The 15,288-nt window shown below is 42.8% G+C and overlaps 1 long non-coding RNA gene across 2 annotated transcripts in view; it reads left to right on the top strand.

Annotated features, from left to right (window-relative positions):
* The window catches only part of LOC102477675 (uncharacterized), a 363,527-nt gene extending 349,970 nt beyond the window's left edge, over positions 1 to 13,557 (top strand). For both annotated transcript variants that reach the window (XR_003549152.1, XR_003549153.1), the window contains exon 4: positions 13,313 to 13,557. This is a non-coding gene — a long non-coding RNA (uncharacterized LOC102477675). The remainder of the gene's footprint in view (positions 1 to 13,312) is intronic.
* The last annotated feature ends 1,731 nt before the right edge of the window (positions 13,558 to 15,288 follow it).

Below are 15,288 nucleotides of genomic sequence, written 5' to 3' on the forward strand. Positions count from 1 at the left end.
CCTAAAAACCTGAAACTTTGTGAAGGACATGTAGGGTTACTGGTATGTAACCAGGACATGTAGGTCTGGCCCAGCATGTCTTCCAGTGCCAGCAAGGAAGGATAATGTCCAGGAGATGCATGGTGAGGAAGAGTGCTGGTGCCCATCAGGGATGAAGTCAGGAAGTTAGAGATGAAGAGTGAGATGGCACCACTGGGTGGATCTGCAAGGAGAATAACTCTCTGGCTGATCTGTGGCCAGGTGGGAAAATGAAGAAGAGATGATAGAAGGGAGGAGGGGGTCATGGGCAAGAATTGGGGCTAAGGTAATTGAGCAGGAAGCAGATTGCAGAACCATGGATACCTCTTAAGGGCTCAGATGGGAGCTCTGGGCTGACAGGAAATACATGAGGCTCTTAGGGGCTGATGTGATTAGATCTGTGTTTTCAAAGGTCTCTGGATGAACATTTTTGAAAATGAGCCTGAAAGGAAAAAAAAAGTGAAAACAGAGAAGTAAAATCAGGGCTACATGAGAATCCAAATATGGGGCCCAAAATGAGATATTTTGGGCCAGGTGGGAAAATGAAGAAGAGATGATAGAAGGGAGGAGGGGGTCATGGGCAAGAATTGGGGCTAAGGTAATTGAGCAGGAAGCAGATTGCAGAACCATGGATACCTCTTAAGGGCTCAGATGGGAGCTCTGGGCTGACAGGAAATACATGAGGCTCTTAGGGGCTGATGTGATTAGATCTGTGTTTTCAAAGGTCTCTGGATGAACATTTTTGAAAATGAGCCTTAGGAATAGGAAAAAAAAATTGAAAACAGAGAAGTAAAATCAGGGCTACATGAGAATCCAAATATGGGGCCCAAAATGAGATATTTTGGGTAGATTCTATAGAGCCTGACAGTGATGACAGGGTAGCCAGAATGGCTCCCAGGCTCTGCCTTTATGGCTAAGACCAGGGTAATATTTGAAAAGAGGATTCCTAGAGATAACAAGTCTTCTAAAGAAATGACCTTCTAGATCTATCACCTGGGAGATAATGGCTTCTGGGTGGGGGCATTTAGAAATCAACAGGGGCCCATTCTCCTCACCTTCAGTTTCCACCTTCAATGTGTGCTGCTTATGCCAATCCCATTGTAATTAGTTTGTTTTCCAAATGTAAGACACAATTGCAGCTTTAGAAATGCTTGTCCCTGTACAAAGAGCCATACATCCCACTGTGGAAGAAAGTATAACAACCGCAGTTGAAATGTCTGACCCATGCACATGTTGTTGGCTACCCATGGCCCAGACTGCCTTCCAGCACTCCAGCCCTGGATTCTTCCTTGGCTGAAGATCCATGTCTTCATACTCTTATTTCCCATCCAGAATCAGAGGCTCAGAGCATGCACTTTCTTCATAAATCAGTGGCAGGAGCACAAACAAGGACAACGATGGGAAAAATATCCTAGGGCTACAATAAAACTAAAACAATTCTCTGTGCATTTTTGCAAATGTGCACATGAGACAGGTTATTCTCATTGAATAACCTGCAGTCAACAACAAGAGGACTCCCCGATGTCAGGTGATGTTTCTACTCCACGCCAGGATGGGAGACTTTTCTGAGGCTTCTTTTTCCACCCTGGGAGATGCTGCTCCTTCTTGCCTCAGCAGTCAGCACAGGGTCTCTGGAAAGAAAATAGATGTCTAGCTTTGTTGCTGCTGTTCCCTGTGGGAATGTTTCAGAAAACCAGACACTGAGGAATGGAAAGCAGCACTTGGAGAGATTAGGAGAACTTTATTGTGCCAATGGGCATGGAGGAATTAGCACTATAAATTCTCTGGCCCCGACTGAAGGTTGGACATGGTCTTTTATGGGGAAATTGGGGAACAGGAGGTCTCAAGGTGGGGATTAGGCTCAGATCCTATCCTACACAATGTCAAAGGGAAGAGTCAGAGAAGCAGAAGTCTAATCTATTCAAGGTACCAATCTATTCAAAGTATTAATCTATTTAAGGTACTAATCTGTCCAAGGTTTTCAGGTTACCCTGTAGCTCCAGGGAGGGGCACTAAGTTTGCCAGAGTACAGAAACCTTAGACAGCTATCAGCCCTGAGTTATTAGTCATAGGAATTTAGCAGTTTATAATGGAGATGCTCCTCCAAGATGGAGTCTTGCCTGCTTCAGGAAGCCTCATGTTCCAGAAAATGTACTTTTAGATTTTCATCTAAGTAATTGCTCTACATGTGGAAGATGCAGGGCAAGACTAGAAGCAAAGGCCAAGACTTCTAGATCCATATACTTGAGTGACACAGGGGCCTGGGAAGCTCCTTGATGTAGAAGTGGGTAATGACTGCCTCTCTCCCACTTTGCAGGCATGGACCACAGGCCTACTGTGTGTCTTATGCCAGGATGGCCCTGGGGAGAGGTTACTGCCCTTAGGAAAAGTCTGCAGGCTCTGGGTTTCTGTAGATCTGAACCTCTGCATGGTTGTAGGGTATTTGTGGCTGTGGAGTGAGTGAGATGGAGAAGCAAGACCTCAAGTGGCCTGAGAATGCAATCTGCAATAAGGTCCACAGAAAGGAAGAGCAGGCACTGTGTATGTTCTGTGCAGGTGATATGCCTTCTGAAGACATGTCTAGTTCCTCTTGATCCTCACTCACCTCCCTCATGCATATCATACTCCTGCCCAAATCAGCCCACTCTCTCTTGCTTGAACACTTGGCTCCTTCCACAAGGCACATCCCACCTGCCTCTTCTAACCTGGCTCCTCCTAACTGCCTCTTCCAGCCTGATTCCTCTTCCTTCCTGCTAACACTGATGCTATCTTCTCTCCTGAACTAGTTCATTGATCACACCACCACAAACTTGTGATCCTGAGGGCATCCTATTACCCTGAAGATAAAAGACAGATACTTACAGGGCTCTCTTCTGCCTACCTTGCCACTTCTTCACCCCTTCCCCACTAATCATGGGACCGCCTCTCTGAAGTTATTTCCAGTCCCTTGCAGCATTCTTTTGCCTAGTTCAGGCCTTTTTACAGGCTACTCCAGCTTCTAGGAACTCATTTCCTCCTCTTTTCTCTGAGCAATTCCTAGTTGTCTTCCAGAGTTGAGCTCAATCTCATAGTGCTGACAGATCTTCTTTGACCCCTTTGATGGGTGAGGACCACATAGTATCTATCCTTTAGTACATTGAATTACTCCTGCTTTCCTCCTACAGAACTTTTCATTTTAAATCACTCTTGTGTCACTCACTGACTAGTATGTGATTCCCCTCCTGCTCCATTCTTTCCATGGCTCCCTGTGGGGAAGGGCTGTGTATTGTTCCTCTGTCCCTAGTGCCTAGGGTAGGGTGGTTGGGTGCATGTACACTTCTCTATGATCAGTTTGAAGAAGACATGGGATAGCATTTTTTATTGAAGAGCTCTGATCCAAGCAGAAACCAGCAACTAACGGTGAAAGATAGCTTATCACAGCTGAAGGAAAGGGCAGCCCAGCAAAAACAGTTAGAATTATCCACTAATTTATTGACATTTCTAAATAAACAGATTGTTGGAAAATGTCAAGCACATATTGGTAAGTGCAGAGAAAAAGCTAGTCTATTTCTATTTAGACATTTGGGCACAAATATGTCCAAATATCCAAGAGCATTGTTCCCTTTGTAAGGCTGAAAGAGAAACAAGTGAGAGGGGCAGCTGACATGCTGGGGGATGCTAGAAGCTCCTTTTCCTGTTCAGCTTCTGGAACCTTATTGTAGGGCTTGTCAGAGAGCCCTTAGGACAAAGGACTGCCTGTTTGTTTCTGTACCTTCACTGTCCCTTCTTCTACCCTATTCTGTGCTTTGGGAGCCTAACCTGGAGTGACTTTAGCAGTCAGGCACTCTGGCTTCCAGTGTTGAGGTGGGAGAACTTGAAGGAGCCTGGGGCTCCCTCTTCCCCTGCCTCCCTCCTTTTTGAGCCTAAGTTAGCAGTGGCAGCTCTCTGTTACTCAAGGCTACAGCTGCAGGCAGTCTCTCTGCTTATCTCACCTGGCTCTGCTAATTGTTCCTTCTTGGCCCCTTTAGGCTGAGGGCTAGGAAAGGTTCTGCATATAGCCAGTCCTGAAGCTTCCTATCCCCATTAAATTCCCTCAAGTCTGCCCATGGCTGTGCTTATGGACATTTGAATCTCCTTAATGACTCCTTGGAGTGCTGGGTCTATTTCCAGCTAGGATTCTGACACGTAAACTACCAAAGACCTAAGCAGTTCTAGGAATCTGGGGCAGAACTTGCCTTAAATGCAAATTTTAGCAGGATCCTGTCTGACTGGGCAATTGAATCCTTGTCCCAAAGCCTGTCTTCAGAAGGAAGGTGGATAGAAAAAAGAAAAAGAAAAGGAACTCACAACTATTCAGCAAAATCACCTGGTAAGGTGACCTCTGGAGTGATCACGTGTCAAGAGATGGGACAAGGGCCTGTGGCTCCCTCAGGACAACTGGGCTTGTCAATGCTCCTCTTCCCTGAAACTGCTCCTGGTTCCTGGGCTTTCTTCTATCCTTAATAGAAGCATGGAAGTCATTCCCTAAAAACTAATTTTAAAATGTTACAAGATTTTTCCCACCAAATTTCAAAGCCTCTTTTGTCAGCCTCAGAAGACAAAATTAATTATTACGGGACTGAAGGAAGGAACTGGTAAAGCATGAGCCTGGAATTATTTAAAAAGCAAAATTCTGAATTGAAAAATAGAGGCACATATTTTGCCCAGCCTAATTCGTTTGTAGAACGGAAAATAACGAAATTGATTTTATTCAGACCAGTTGGGGCACCATGTGCCTGGCACTTTCTCAGTTCATTCTGGGCACAAAGAAAGCAGGGATTTTTGATTTTGTCTTGCTCCCTTCGATATGGATTTTATTCTGCAGGATAATGCCACGATCTTCTTAAGACTTCAACAAACCACTTAATTTCTCAAGAAGTGCATTTCTTGTCCTGCCCTCCTACTGCCACAATCTGAACATGACAATTATGTGCAGAAATACAATCACTGAGTTGATTTCTGCATTCACCTTTGATTTTTCAAGTAGCCAATTAATTTAATTTTAATGCTGTGAATGCACAGAGCTTTGTAGGAGCTACGAGCTTCAGCGATTCTCTTTGCTCTCACTTTTTACTCCTTTTCACATCCATAGCCTCTGCTAACCCTGGTCTGCAAAAATAAGCTTATGCTTATTCAGAAAAGGGTGTACTTATTTCATATATAAAAGACAGGAGCTGCATTTCTGCTGCATATGCCTCTCTATATCCCTAGACTCAACACTAGGATTAAAGTGTGTAAAGGGCTCAATGTGCAAGAACTTGGAGTCTCTGCCAGAGAAAACCAGGGGCCTCTACCTCCATTGGGGATTGTCCAGGTTTGCTCTCTTAGGAATTCTCAAGCTGTGCTTTACTCATATGAGTCCGAGATGCCATCTTGGATCATCTACTCCATTTGTTCATGCTGTGTTCTGAGATAAAAAGAAAAGCAAATACCGTGATTGTGTTTTCAGACCCTTTATGCATACCAAGATTTATAGCACTCTACTTAAATATTTGGAAGAAGACATCTCAGGTCACCTAAGGTGACCAGGAAATATCCCTTCTGATTGGCAGGATATTTATTCAGTACAAATTATTGCAGGCTGCATTTGGATTATACAAACTGAATTGTGTACTCTAAGAAGATATGTTGAAGAGTTACCCCTGGTACCTATATATGTGACCTTCTGTAGAGATAAGGTCTTTGTAGATATAGTCAAGGTAAGATATGGCCATACTGGTTTAGAGTAGGCCCTAAATGCAATGACTAGTGTTTCTCATGAGATAAGGGAGAACTGAATACGGAAATGCACAGGGAAGAAGGCCATGAGATGATGGAGTAGAGACTGAAATGATGCTGACACAAGCCTGGGAGTACCAAGATCACTGGCAGCCAGCAGAAGCTAGGAAGTATTCTTCCCTAGAGCCTTCAGAGAGAGAGAGAGTGGTCCTATTGATACCTTGATTTCAGACTTCTGATTTGCAGAACTGTGAGAGAGTAAGTTTCTGTTTTAAACCATCCAGTTTATGGTACTTTGTTCCAGCAGCCCCAGGGCACCAATACTTATGACAGCCATGCTTTATTTCCACCTAACCAGGATAAGATTTCAAAGCAGCTTAATTCCTCTGATGTCGGGCCTTACCCGACTTTTCCAAACAACATGTTCTTTGGCAAAATGGGGACACCAATGGTAGAGTTTGGGACTTGTCCATATTCCGCTGGCATCCACGCTTTGCCCATAGGACAGCAGAAGAGCACATGACTCCGAAGCATACCAGGTGCCTGACCACACATTCATAGAATCATATGTTGTGTCACATTTACAAAATAGAGTTGCACTGCAATCTGTTCTATTGTTTCTTTTCACTTCAGCTTTCCATGGGTCCAGTGTCTACTCAGGATAGAAGACTGTAGAGTGATACAGGCATTTCTGGGATTCTGCAACAGGGCACTTGAGTTGGAGATGCACTGGGTTTCTGTGTAGCAGAGCTATTTTAATGTGGTTCAAAGTCGTTGCTTGGTATAGCAAGTTATTGCTTGAAATTTCCAGAAGCTAGTAAGGAACAGAGACTGTTTTAATCTATACTCTGTCTAGTTGTCCTGCTAAGGGTCTTAATACTCCAGTGGGTGGCCTTTCTGATTAGCAAGTTTACTGCATGTCTTTGGTTCCTTAGTCTTAAGGCAAGTATTGGGTTGTCTGGAAAGTTATGATACATTTTTGCATAGAAAAAGATAAAAAAATACATCATGAATTTCCTAACAACCTAATAGTTTAACCTTGTTCACTAATCAGGTATAGATGTTATCCCTGCCATTGCTCTGGCTATCCCTTCAGCTTGCATTGGCCAGCCAGTTCATCTATGGAGGTGTATAATGACCTGATGATTTGTCATAAAGTACTGAGATAGTTGGAACCAGAAGATGGCATAATGGTTACATCGCTGGACTCACACATGGCCAACTGCAGTTTGAGTTCCAGACTAATGGCTTAAGTGTGTGTGTGTGTGTGTGTGTGTGTGTGTGTGTATGTGCTTGCCGGTGAGAGAGAGAGAGCCAGAGCCAGAGTGAAAGAAGGTAAGAAATTGCCCCCAAGAGAGATGGCCATATTGTAATCTCTTGTCTTTCATTCTCCTCTTGGGATTTTGGGCATGAACACACATGGGCTCCATGTGAGTTTCAAGTTCCTGGGTCCAGGACTTGAACTGCAGTTGGCCATGTGGAAGTCCAGTGATGTAACCACTATACCATCTACTGGCCCCTGACACAATCATAATAAATGACAAGACATTCAGATGTTGAAATACAAAGAAAGAACTCTTTCTAAGCATCAACAATAATAGCAATTATAATAATCAAACAAATTTTACTGAACCACATTAGGAGAAAGACTATTATCTCCACAGAAAATATTGCAAAATTGTAATTTGAAGATGTAATCAGAGAACATGCAGCTAAAGAAGTAGACTATGGGTGTGAGCAATTAACTGATTAAAAATAAAGTTATTTTCTAGAATTTATGATGTCTGTGACATTTTCAGCACTTTAAAATCCCTTGTGATTTCTTTTTCTTCATATGTACCTGTCTTTTTCTTAATGAGACCTCTCAGCTTTCAATCCCAATGCACTCCTCTTCGTACTTGGGCCTGTTTCGTCCTTTTGTGTATCTCTGTGTGTACGAGGGTTTCCTTTCCAGAAAGCCAAATTCCTTCTTAGGTGAAACCATACCTTCCTCTAGTTGAACAGAACAAGCATTTTGTGCTTCCTTTAACTCCTGCTACCAGGATCCTAAGATCCTCTTTCTTGGCCCCTCTCCCTTAAAATTTTTTTTTTTTTTGGAGAGGTTTTCACTATAGGGCGCGTGCGCTCTCCAGACAGACAGAGAGAGACATAGAGACAAAAAGCGAGAAATAACCCCCCAGGGGGGATGGTCACGCCGCAATTCCTTCTCCTCCATTCTCCTCTCAGGATCTTGGGCACACACGCACATGCGCCCGGCGTGAGTTTTAAGTCACCGGGTCCAGGACGTGAACCGCGGTCGACTACATGGGAGTCCAGTGACATAGCCATTATGCTAACTGCTGGTTCCCTAAAATTTTTTTTTTAAGATTATTTCTTCTAAGAGAGAGAGAGAAAGAGAGAGAGAGAGAGAGACTTTCTCCACCAGGCTCACAATTCACTGGGCTGCCCCACTTCTGCTCCTCTTGTTCCCCAGCAATTCCATCAGGCTCTGGGACCCAAGGTCAAGTGTCTTTTTCAAGGTTTCATTGAACTGGCATCCTCTGACCTCCTATGCTCTGACCTCCTATGTCCTCAACCTATCCTTCCACAGCTACCTCTACCAGCACTGAGCTATGAATAACTGGTTTATGACTTAAAAAGATCTTCTATGATGGATCTTCAAAACTTTGTTCATGGGCAATGTGTGTTATGAGAAAACTATGCTTGGAATTTTTTTACACCAAATTAAGTCACACTCTTTTTTTTATAATTTATTTTATTTATTATTGTTATTTTTAAAATTTGCCACTGGGCTCATGCACTCTTCGGAGAGAAACAGTGAGAGAGAGTGAGAGCAAACTGCCAGGTCTGGGACTTGAACTGCAGTCAGCCATGTGGAAATTTACTGTCTTAACCACCACACCACCTGTTGTCCCCTAAATTCATAGTTTAATTCCATTTTTCCCACTAACTTTTTTTAGTGCTCTCATACTTCACCCTGTATCTTCTACCTCAACTCTCCCTAGGCGAATTCTTGGCCACTTTATGCATCTTACAGAATCCATGTCCTAGCTTCCCTCATTGCCAGCTGCTCTCAGGTGGAACTTTGCTCTACCCTAAGGGGCCTTCCAAGGTCATAGGTGAGAATCATGGAGGTTCATGCCCACTAATTCATCATTTTTCTCAGTGGCTTTTTGCACATACTACCACACTTGCTTCCAGATCCTCTGGCTTCCTGGATCTTTTGATTTCATACTCTCACCTTGCTGACTCACTTTCCTACTCTGTTCAGTCTCCCTTTCTTCTACCAATTTTTTAAAGGATCAGATTTCCCAAGTAGAAGCTTACCTGTGGCCATTACTGTTATTTTAAACAAAGTTCCTTACTACTCTATTTTCCTGCATATTTGAGGCCAAACACTGTGATCTCATCAAGAGCAAGAGAGAAGCCGTCAAGAGGAGGTGGATGTGGGCAGCCATTACCCTCTGTGTGTGTTAGTGTGGTCAGTTGCAGGTCTGCGTGGGCATTGGAGCGTCTGGCATGTTGCTTTATTTCATAGGAGCCTTCACATTAAAGCTTTTAAAGGTACCAGTGATAAACTGGATGGACTTGGACAGGGACTGTGAGGTGGACTTTCCTCTCCACTTGTCTGTGAGAGGGAAAGTCTAGCTGAGCTGAGTGTAGTGCAAGTGGAAGACTGTAAATAATTATTCACACCTAGAGGCTTCCTCAACTCTAGGGATGTGGAGTAAAAATTCTAGGGAAGCTGGCCCCCAAGGGAGTGTGACTCTGGGTCAGAAAAATCCATCATGCTCAGCGCTTTACTTATGTTTTTCAGCCTAGAGCTTGATGATTGATACTTTACATTTAGAGTTCACCCCCTCTCATTTCACTAATAAATTTTCTCATTCATCAAGAGTTATCTTTTGTCGTTTAATGTCTGACTAAGCTATCCTGGGTGCCAGGCTAAGTAGTTTTTCTCTTGAATTGATGTCAGTCCTGTCATTCTTCCACACACTGAGTCATATTTGGTACTGGGATGACACAATGAAATCAGCTGGGAGAACACTGTCCTGAGTCACCCCTGCACAGTCTACAAGTGCACGATTTGTGTATGGTTTGCATTGATGAAAGGTGAGGAGGAAGAGCTGCTTTCGCAATGACTGCTGCCAAATATATCTTGTGAATGTGCCTGAAGTCCAAGTGCTGTTCTGATCTCTCCTGGAAAATTTCCTGACCAAACGAGCATAGAGAGAGCTTTCTTCCAGGGGATATTTGAGTTTTCCAAAGGAATTAGACCTAAAGGATAGGTTTTCTTTCCTCCCATCCATCCTGGGTAGACCAAATCTTCAGTACCATCAGCCGTTGGGTACTACCCTCACGCTTCACTCAGAGGTTGCTTTGTTAGTACAATGAAGCACTCAGAAGAAACTCATTCTTTCACAGGCAAATGTAACATTAAAGTTATGCTCAGTTACTCTCTCATTTTCCATAACTAAGACATGATGTTCCTAAATTTGTTCACAGTCTAAAATTTCTCAAAGTGTACCGACTTCTAATTCATTCTTTCATCCTTTCTTTTAGATTATCATGGCAAACTATACAAACACAAATTTTACCATTCCAACCATTTTAAAGTGTATAACTCAGTGACATGAAGTACCTTTACAATATTGTGGAACCAGCATCACTACAGTTTCAGAACTCAATCATTCTTTTAAATCTTAAATTACAATGTCAACACTCTGTCAAAGCTCCAAAATACCAGTGACATCAACCTTGACTGTCACGTTGACCTAGCCTATGTTTTACCCTCTTCCATCACCCAGTGACTCTGCCAAGCCCAGGACTCTGTGTTCTAGCACCTACTCCCTTTATTCCTATGCTAGAGAAACTTGCTCATCAATTCATCTTTCCAGAAATGTCTTTACTTCAATTTGATCATGTCTACTCAGCTCTGTCTTCAAAACATACATTGCAGGTTTTTAAAAAAGATTTTTTTTCCATTCACTTATTAATTCATTCGGCAATTCAAAAACTTTGTGCCTAATGTGGTTGTGCTGGACGCAGAAAGTATGATATGTTAGTGAGTTAGTCTGGATTCACCAGAAAAAATTATAAGTGGTTATTATATGTGTCTCTGTGTGTGTGTGTGTGTGTGTGAGTATGGAGAAAGAGAGAGAGAGAGAGACTGACTACAGGGAATTGGTACATGTGATTATAAAGGCTGAGAAGTTCCAAGGTTTGCAGTTGTCAAGCTGGAGACCTATGAAAACCAACTGCATAAATTCTAGTTCAAGTCTTTGTCTGAAGTCAGGAGAAGGCCTATATACCAGATCAAAGTCAGGCAGAGAGAAATACTTCTTCCTTATTCAGCCTTTTATTCTATCTAGGTCCTCAACACATTGGATAAGGCCCACCCATGTTACAGAGAGAACCTCTTAACTCATTCTACAGATTCAAATGTTAATCTCATTTATAAACACTCTCTCAGACAAAGTCAGAATATTGTTTGAGCAAATATCTGGACACTCCATGGCTCAATAAAGTTGACACATAGAATTAACCATATTATGCGACTATCGCTAGTCTAAGGTCACCCAACCTGGTGAGCGATATGAATGCTTGAGGAACAGAAGCTAATGTGCAGTTAATGTGATTCAGCATCTCACAGGTGCAATATGATATTTAATCTGCACCATAACCCTCTGAAATGGTATCGCACTTATTTGACGAAGAGGTGATATAGTTCACTGAGGTCATGTTATCACTATGAAGTTGAGGTTCAACCAGGTTTGCTGGTCCCCAAGTCTATGCCCTTCCCAGGGCCTCACACTGACACATATATCAAAAACATTTATTTCCATGGCTCAGCTGTTGTGGCACACTGGTAATGTTGCCCCCCCTGCAGTGCTGGAAGTCATATGGCAACAATGGCTTGGATCCTGGTTCAGCCTGAAAAACATGTAGATGCCCTGAAAAACTGGAAGGCCATGGAAAGGTGACAGTGGTGTGACAAATCCTATCAAGGATGTTTTCTCTTTCTCTCTCATACCTGCCTCCTCTCATAAAATGAAAAGAAAAAAAAAATGAGTTGATGTCATTGTAGTTAGCTTAGTTAACTGTGTAGTTAACTATTCTGAGTCTTTAGCAATAAATAAATAGAAGGAAAAACACACATTTTCAAAGTTTTACATTTTCTACATTTCCTATAACAAGCAAATCTTACTTTTGTGAAAGAAAAAAGCTTAAATTGTAAAACAAAACACAACTATACCCAAGAACAATGAACAACACTCCGAAGCATTAATTGCAATTCTAGATGATAGATGCTACGGAAGAATAGCAGTGACTCTGAGGTGAACACACATCTTCTCTGTGGGAGGGATGGTCAGAGAGTGTTCTGCAAATGAAAAGGACTTCAAGCACAGGCTAGAGCCCCACTTTGAAACTGTTTGGATTCCTTACTATTTACATATACTCTATTATAATAGCAATAAATATATCATTTTCAAAGGTTCTTGATAAACTACATGTTGGGGATAGGCAGGTGACACTTTCTTTGTTGCTCTGTCGTTCTCCTTAATTTGGGGGGGAATCTTCACCATCCTCCCAACTAGTTCCCCAGATGCCAGTGGTAATTCAGTAAAAAGGCCTCCTTCCTCACTACTTCAACAACACATAAATCACTTAGATCTCAGTCAACTTTTGAGAAAAAGGCTCTGTATGCTCAGCATTTCCAACCAGCCTTAAATCACCTGCACTCGTTCAGTGTCTAGAGTAGCACTTGGCCCTCAGAGCTGCCTGGGTGTTTTCACACCTCACTCACACTGACCAGCAGGGGTGACATGCCTGTAATAAGGATGGAGATTCATGGAATTAGTTGGAAGTGAGGTCAGGCAGAGAAAAACCCCAGCCTAAATTTCCCTTCAGTAATCATTGGGTCTAGGAAAATAGAAGCACTTTAAACACACGTAAATGGATTTATTTAAAACTAACCTGTTGGAAGCCTGCAGCTGTATCTTGCAAATTCATCTGTAAACATTTCAAGAAGAGACAGATACCTCCAGGGATGCCAGGAGAGATGGAAGTTAATTGTGCTGAGAACATCAGTCTGCAGGGTACATCACAGCAGAGTGGGGCTCGCAGGTGCTGTGTCAACCCAGGCCACTGGTGGAGGGCCACAGGCTGCTCAATCTCAGGATAACAAAGGTGGGGCCTGCCCAGTGGGGTATTTGACCTCCTTCCACAAGGTCCTGATAACTGAGTGCACACCTTTTCTCCACTATGCATTCAGTGACATCATATTGGTAGCATAAAGTCAGTTGTGGTGAGAATATTTACACAATAGAAATTGGTAATTGCTAAAAGTCAGCCTTCCTCCACTTTCATCCCAGCTGGTTGTTAGACAATAATCAAAATAGAACTGAATCTGTCTAGTACATTCTGGATAAGCTGGACAGGGTTTTCCTAATAGAAGACACATGTGATGACATACGTCCAGTATTGCCTGCCTCTACCTGTTCTTATGCACTATAATGGAAGCTGTGTTTTTAACTTATGATCACTCCTCCCCCAGGTATAGGCTACAGAAAGGCATTGAGAACAGCTCATCCAAACCTCTGTTCCTCATTTATCCTATCCTCTTCAAATACCCCCTGGAAACTGAAGAAAGTAGATTACCCCCTTCCAATCATGGTACTCTGCATTCTTTCAAAGGGATGCCCAAACTGGGACCCTTAACCCAAAGTTACATGAACCCTATTCCATTCTGAAGAAGCAGGACTCACAGCTACACATTTGAAAGGGTGCTGTGGATCAGAATTTGGTAAGTTTCTTTATATCCTGTCTGGGTTTTTCTTCCCCTTTAAATCCCAATTGTTGCCTCCCAAGTGGATGTATGAATCCTGAAGTCATCAGCCTTCATTACCAGAGAGCTCAGGTGCTACCTGTGAGCCTGACCTTTCCAAGCATCATTTATCCGGTTATACCCTGATACCCTTTACTTTCCTCTGGAGATATTTTAGTTTTAAACTCTGACTTAGAAACTGCTCCACTTTACTGGTATGTATGCTTGGTGACCTGTTTTAAGGCACTTCTTTTAAGATTAAAAAAAAAGAAATAATAAAGTTTTGTCTACATGTTCACTCCATACTCCATTACATTCCATTTGAACACTAGTATTGTTTTTTTTTTGGAGAGGTTTTTGCTATAGGGCTATAGGGCGCATGCGATCGCCAGACAGACAGAGAGAGAGACAGAGAGACAGAAAGTAAGAAATCACTCCCCAGGGGGGATGGCCACGCCACAATCCCTTCTCCTCCATTCTCCTCTCGGGGTCTTGGGCACGAACACACACGCACCCAGCGTGAGGTTTAAGCCACCGGGTCTGGGACACGAACCGCGGTCGACTACATGGGAGTCCAGCCACATAGCCATTACGCTAACTGCTGGTCCCATCACTAGTATTGTTAAAGGTAAAAGCTGATAGCGAGGGACTATCAGGTAGCATTTAGTTAGGGACACAGCCAGGTGAGATCCTCCTTGGCTGAAACTCCGCTAAGGGAATTTTACAGTGTGAGGACATGACCAATGGAAAGGAAAGCCCTAATTTGTTGTGAGTCACAGGCTGAAAGAGTCATTCTGGGATTCTTCAAGGGAGTTGGGTTAGGACATGTGACTCAGGGCTGCTCTCCAACCTCAAGCCTGAACTGATATATTTGCTTCAGGACACTGAGGGAAAGTGTGTGTGTGTGTGTGTGTGTGTGTGTGCATGCCCAAGATCCCGAGAAGAGAATGGAGGAGAAGAGATTGTGGCGTGGCCACCCCCCCTGGGGGGGTGATTTCCTGCTTTCTGTCTCTCTGTCTCTCTGTCAGGGTGGTACATGGTCCTAAAAAAAAACCCTTCCAAAAAAAAAAAAAAAAAAAAAAAGAGGAACTGAAGCAAGAGTTTTTTATCTTGATCTTGGTCAGGATGGGCTTATGTGTGTTACCCCTGTGGCAGGTGTCACATGCTACATGGGCTCAGTGATTTTTCTAATTTTGGAGTGGATACAAAGGTTAGGAACTCTCTTCATCTAAAAGCTTTGAACCATAAAGACTATTGGTTAACGGTCACAAGAATTTCTACATCATTTGGACTTATAGTTATAATTGTGCTCAAGTGCTTTAGATTCTAGTCTGGTTCTTGGTCCCTGACTCTAATTGTTTTTGCATATGATGACCTGCCATGGATGTTACAATTGCTGGTTTCATTTGGAGTCTACCCACAGGGGCAGGCAATAAAAGTTAAAGAAACTACATTTCTTTTTTTCTTTTTTAAGAGTTATTTATTTAATTATATTTATTCATTCATTTATTTTAATTTGACCAGAGAGAGAGGGAAATTGAGAAAGCAAGCCACCAGGTCTAGGACTCGAACTGTGTGGGAGTGTCCAGCACTTCAACCACCATGCCACCAACTGGTCCCCAAAGAAACTAGATTTATAAAGAAGCTAAATCCAACTAGCTGGCTTTGCATGACATTCTCATCATCTTTCTATCATGCCTTTCTTG

The sequence above is a fragment of the Tupaia chinensis genome, unplaced genomic scaffold, assembly GCF_000334495.1.
Source record: "Tupaia chinensis unplaced genomic scaffold, TupChi_1.0 Scaffold000197_1, whole genome shotgun sequence".
NCBI classification, from domain to species: Eukaryota; Metazoa; Chordata; class Mammalia; order Scandentia; family Tupaiidae; genus Tupaia; species Tupaia belangeri.